Below are 6,000 nucleotides of genomic sequence, written 5' to 3' on the forward strand. Positions count from 1 at the left end.
CCAGGAGGAGCGTCCTTGTGACAAAGTGGCATGGCAGGGGAGAGACGACAGCGTGGCGGCTAATTCAGCTCTCCCGGCCTCCGCTCATTAGGTGGGGAAGACAAATGTGCTGCCCTCCCTTCCCCTCTGCCTCACCATAATCAGCTTTAATTACACCTTCGCCCAAACTTTCTCTGCCTCCACAGCTCCATTCACTGTCACACAACACTCTGGGGCTAGGGATTAGATCAACTGAGAATAGGACTGGTGTTAAGGCTGCAACTAACCGTTACTTTCATTCATTAATCTGCATTTGAGTCTATAAAGTATCAAAACTTTGTGAAAAAAAGCTGATCACAATTTCCCAGAGCCCATAGTGACGTCTTGAAATTGTTTCTTTAGTTCAACCAAAAGCCCAGATCTCTTCATGAACTATCATCAATGACCAACCTGTTCTCACTCCCAACATGTCCCAACGTTATGTTAACACAAAGCAGGATGTTTTCTTGAGCCGAGAGCGCAACGTTTTGCTTGACAAATGACTGAAATAATTAATCGATTATCAAAATAGGTGGCAACTAATTTTCTTTTTCTTTCCTTGATCCAAGATCAACTAACCACTGAAGCTCAGTCTGGTATTTTGGTAACAAGAGAAATTATTGATTACTAACATTCCTTTGGCAATGCTAGTCTTGCAGTAATGATGAGGATGAAGCTATCATTTCATTAACAGCAGCACTGACCATGGCTTCCAGCCTCAACACTCTCAACACAACAAAAGGGTCAAAGTTAATCCCCTCCACATGTAGCTTCTCTAACCAGCTATAATCACTGTCCCTTGACCCCCATCTGTGACTGGGTTTAAGCTCAATCACAATGTGTTAGAAAATACACTTACCTTAGATGTTCTGATAAGCCGAAATCAAATCAGATCAGCAAATCCAATCATGCTTTTATAAAGATTGTCAGATTTTTGTCGGTGCAGGTATTTTCCACATACCATGCAAGCCTGAAAAGAGATCATAATAGGATGAAGCCCCTGGGAGAAGTCAATCACAGGACAACCATTCTGCTAAACTGGCATTACCTTGGAAATAAACAAAATGCCTGTCTCCTGTTACAGCACTTATTTATCTTTAAGTCTGAACGCAACGCTTCACTCCCTCTTTTCCTCCTCGGCGTTTCACTCAGACAGCAGATGGTGGTAATTAGAGAATCAGAATCACAAAATAGAAACATACACATCGCCATATTATCTCACACCTGCCAGTTACTATCTTTTACCTTTATCTTGTTTGTGTTCATCTTCATCATTATTATCTCTGCTTGTCAGGAAGTGGGATGTAATGACACTTGCATAATGCAAGTTGAATTGCCGGGTACTTAAGAAGAAGAGATTCTCAATACAAGAATGAGCTCATTTTCCTCCCCCTACAGGTCTGCCTACAAGGCCTATAATAGCCCTTGTTACTTGCACTGTGAGTGCAGAACAATAGTCCTCACTTAGATATTCCCCTTTGTAGCTGTGCACAGTTGGGTAGAGCACCATCTATTCTTCTCACTTTGTTCTTTCCTGTTATAGTCTGTTGGCTTATATGATTTGTTGACACTATTCATCAAAAGGTATAGTGGAGACATCAGTGGCTCTAACACACATGTGGGAGGTTTATTATTCATCAAGTGGCAAATGCCCTTAAAGTGCATGGCATATTTACTGCTAAATTGTGGCACATGACCCTCTGTTCAAGAGCTGACCTAAATTATGAATAGTGTCAATGTGTCCCTACTGTCAGATTAAAGACAGAGGCAGCATATACAGCGCTACACAATAATGTGAGAACAGATTTCACTGGAAATATAAAAGTGTTCTTAAAGCAGAATTGTTAATTGGAATAATTGATCATACAAGATCAATATGACTGAGGCCTATATGTGTAATAGTGACAGCATGAACTGAAAAGCCTCTCTGGTCTTAATATATGGGGCCTGTCATAATCCTCTTAACTCATGGTTCTTCAGCTGGCATGTAGGATCATTCACCGTTGACTATTTATGTATTGGATAACACCCACATTTACCATCAGGGGAATAAGGAACAGACATAAATAAAAAAAATAAAAACATACTGATTATGTATGATGATTAAATCAAGGTTTAAACTGTAATATGATCACACACCAGTTGCTATGGCTATGCCAGTGTGATAGCATCTATATAAAGGTTGACATAAATGTGGGAAGAGTTTCACAAGTGAGAGTGTTTTCATATACAAGGAAACATCAGAAAAATTATTCTCAACACTTTGACTTATCATTGTAGGAAAAACAGTGATTGACTTTACTTTGGTACAATTTTTATTTTCTATTTGCACTTCAGTACATTTCAGAGAGGGTAGTGTACTTTTTACTGCACTATACAGTATATTTGACAGTTATTGTTGCTATTCAGTGTTCACAATCATATTTAACATGAAAAACATGCTAAACTTAAGTACTGCCAAAGATTAAACCAGTAGCTCTTGACCTTTATGGCTTGTGAGCCCTAAACAAATGCAGTTGTCTGTTTGTTTAAGATGAGTCCCACCAAAGAAATTTCCCCTCTAAACCTCTCAAATTGACTGTTTTTAAAAATTGTTCAAGGCCCAAAGAGGTTAAATGAGCCAATATTTCACCAAAAAAAGATTAGGGCAGAGAGGTCCAGAGAATGAATACACATTTATGAAACAACTTCGTGACACGATAAATGGGGTAGAAAACAACCTTCCAGTATATCAAAAACTAGCTTTACTTTGACCTGCTACAACAGTTAAATGTTATTTACACATCGATAGGGAGGTAGAGCAGATCGTCTATTGCTCACAGTGGCGTTTTGACGTCCACCTCCTCCTGTCCACATGTTGAAATGTCCTTAGGCAAGACACCCCAGCCATTGGGGCAGCAAAAGCCAGTGCATTCCTAATTGCCATTTCAAAGCCAGGATAAATGGGGAGGGATGCGTCAGGAAGTGCATCCAGTGGAAAAACCCTATGCCATATCAAATATGCGGATCGATCAGATTTCCACATTTGCCAGAAGAGATGGAAAAACAGATGATCGGCTGTGGGAACAGACAAAATATGAAGAAGCAGCAGCCTTAGTATTGACAATTTAATAATGTCAAATATAATAAAACAGAACCAGTACTTTTAATACTTAACTGTATGTAGCTAACTGATAATACATCTGTACTTTCACTAGGGAGACTATTTTAACATTGTTGCACAGGTACTTTTACCTCAGTATAGGATGCAGAGCATGGACACCCACCTGACTGGTCCCAACAGGGTTCAGGTTGGGTTCGGTCGTGTCAGTTGACATGGTGCATTCAAGATGTTTTTGTGTAAAAAAGGTGTAAAAATTAACTAATATAGTTTGTTATTTACTTGAAACACTTTTGAAGGCAACACAGAGGCGATTTCTTAATAGTGACAACTCTGCGTGACAGGGTAACACAAACTCAGAGCTTCAGCTTACATTAACGGTATCAGGGTTGAATTGGGTTCCAACGAAAAAAAAAACAGAATGCCCGTTGAGTTTGGGTTGGGCTCGGTTACTACTCGCTTGGACTTGGTCGGGGTCAGATAGAATAATGCCACTGAGACGCACTCTAATGGGATTAAATACTGCTCCCACCACTGGTAAAAGCATAGGTGTAAACAATAAAATGAATGATGGCTGAATTTGATGTAGCTGCTTCAGTTTCAGGGTCCTGGTATTGGTCATGCTGGCTCACTTTTACACTGTATTGCCTAACTTGGACGGTTGAACAGAACAGAGCTTTTGTGAACGTATGAGTAACACCATGACATGTCAGAATATCTGTTGTGAAAAAAGCCTATTGCAGAAGTGAACAAACAAAGATGTACTGCATGGCTCTAACAGGGTCGTTTCACTCTCAGAATTAACTGTAGCCCAGGAGTTTTTAATGGATTCTGTTCAACAGCTGAATTGTTCAGTTTTAAATACATGCCAGGGTTTGATGTCAGTTGTTCTGAAGGTCTCTTTATGAACTCCCCCTCATTTCAAATGCCAAGGATGACCTTTCACTGCATGTTTCAGCTCTAAGAGGAGATCATTTACGCGTGTATTCTTTTTCAGTAGATGAGCTGATGCACTTAAGCTGTTATTCTTTTTTTTTTCTCTCTTGGTTCAGAGAAGTACTGTAATTTTCCATATCTGTCATCTGTGCAAATAAACCAATATCACTTCCAAATATAATCTCATGGAAAAGATATAAAAAAGGAGAAACAAAAAATAACTCAAAGCCGACATGCTGTTATGTTTACCTACACTGTAGCAGTGTGGAACCATAATAAAACACTGCTGCGAAGTTCTTTGAATGACAAGGAGGAATATTGAGTATGATAGCTGACCTACTAAAATAACAACATATCTTTAACTAACGATGTTGTCAGATATGCATGCGCTGCAAACAAACACAGTATTCTCCTCATTTCAGCAGCATGTCTACAGCTCAATTACAGAAACATTCAGCTTTAACTAATTCATGAGACGACAAGTTCAACATCGAGATCAGCCACTTGAGATAAAAGAGAATGATTTCAGAATGCTTTGCTCGTGTTAAGTACAACCAAGGCCTGATAGAAGCATGTGGTTTCAATTCCAACATAATGAAGTCATGTAGGGTCTTCAGAGGAAGTGTGAGGTCGGGGGACGTGTTGCAGTATTTCTGCTATTACAATGTCAAATTCATGAATAATGAAGGTTTCAAATTAAAGCTGGAGTTGCTATCGGACAGCCTGTAGTGAAAATTATCCTTGCACAAGAATCACTTGTTCTGCTTTCTGTTCTTACTGTATTTCTGAAGTTTGCACTGTAGATATGAACGACACACTCATTGTTTTCATTAACATCACCAAAAGAGAGCAGCGGGGATGACGAATTCTTGAGAGATGTACGGCATGGATTTTTTTCAGCCAATACCGATAACTGATAGTTACCTGCTTCTCATGCCCAACACTGATAAGATAACCTATAACTTGACATTTTTATATTTTAAAAAGAAGTTCCCAACCTGTAGTTTGTGCACACCTGAAATACCTGCCAAATACCTTTGGGTCGGTATTCGGCCAGAACATTTTTTACCTATAAAGCATCAGTATTTGACCTGGAAATGAGACCCAACTATCAACCATCACCTTCCCTCGCTTTAAGACCTTATGTCAGGCATTTATCCAAAAATAATTAATAATTAATTTTATTAAAGAGAACAAGAAGGTAAAAATTGCCTTATTTCTTGCTTTTCATAGCGATTTCTGTTGGGTTGTTACTAACATTAGCCCCATTACTCCTGGGTATAGAGTCTCAAACTGCAAACAATGTTCAGTGAACCTTTCCACCCTCTTTTCTCGATGCCACTTTGAAGATTGCATGTCACAGAAGGCCTCACATAATATCTTCTGCCCTTTTGTTAACCTTGGCATCCCTCCCCCCTCCTCCACACACAGAGGCAGACTCCCGACATCAGACTAATTGTGTTGTTTTTCTCTTTTTTAAACTTTAAAAATGAAAACCGGGGGTGTATTTTATTGTGCAGGAGAGAGTGGTTGGTTAAGCCACGGAGATGGGAGGATGGTGTGTGCGTTTAAGTGCGTGTGTAGGTAGGGAGGGGGTCTTTCTGGAACGGGAGGCAAGGATATTTTCCAATTATTCGGCCCCTTCTCCCTCCCATCTCACAGGGCAAGGGAGGCAAAGTCAAGCTCGTTTATTAGTATTAAGGGCTTGTTCCCCCTTTCCAGGCAGCCCTCCCCCTCTCTCTCTCCCCTGCAGCAACCGTGCAATGCACACAAGATCACCCTAATAGAATTTGTAAGCCTCCAAATGAAGTAGATTGTAAAAGACAAAATGACATGAGAAATGTTTTTTTTTCCCTTTTGAAGTGGGGGCTCCAGTGGGGAGCAATATATGAGCGGGGGAGGTAAAGTGACAGGGAAAGGAGAGAGCAGGAGGGAGGTGAATACAC

Source organism: Pagrus major, chromosome 13 (assembly GCF_040436345.1).
Source record: "Pagrus major chromosome 13, Pma_NU_1.0".
In the NCBI taxonomy this organism is placed as follows: Eukaryota; Metazoa; Chordata; class Actinopteri; order Spariformes; family Sparidae; genus Pagrus; species Pagrus major.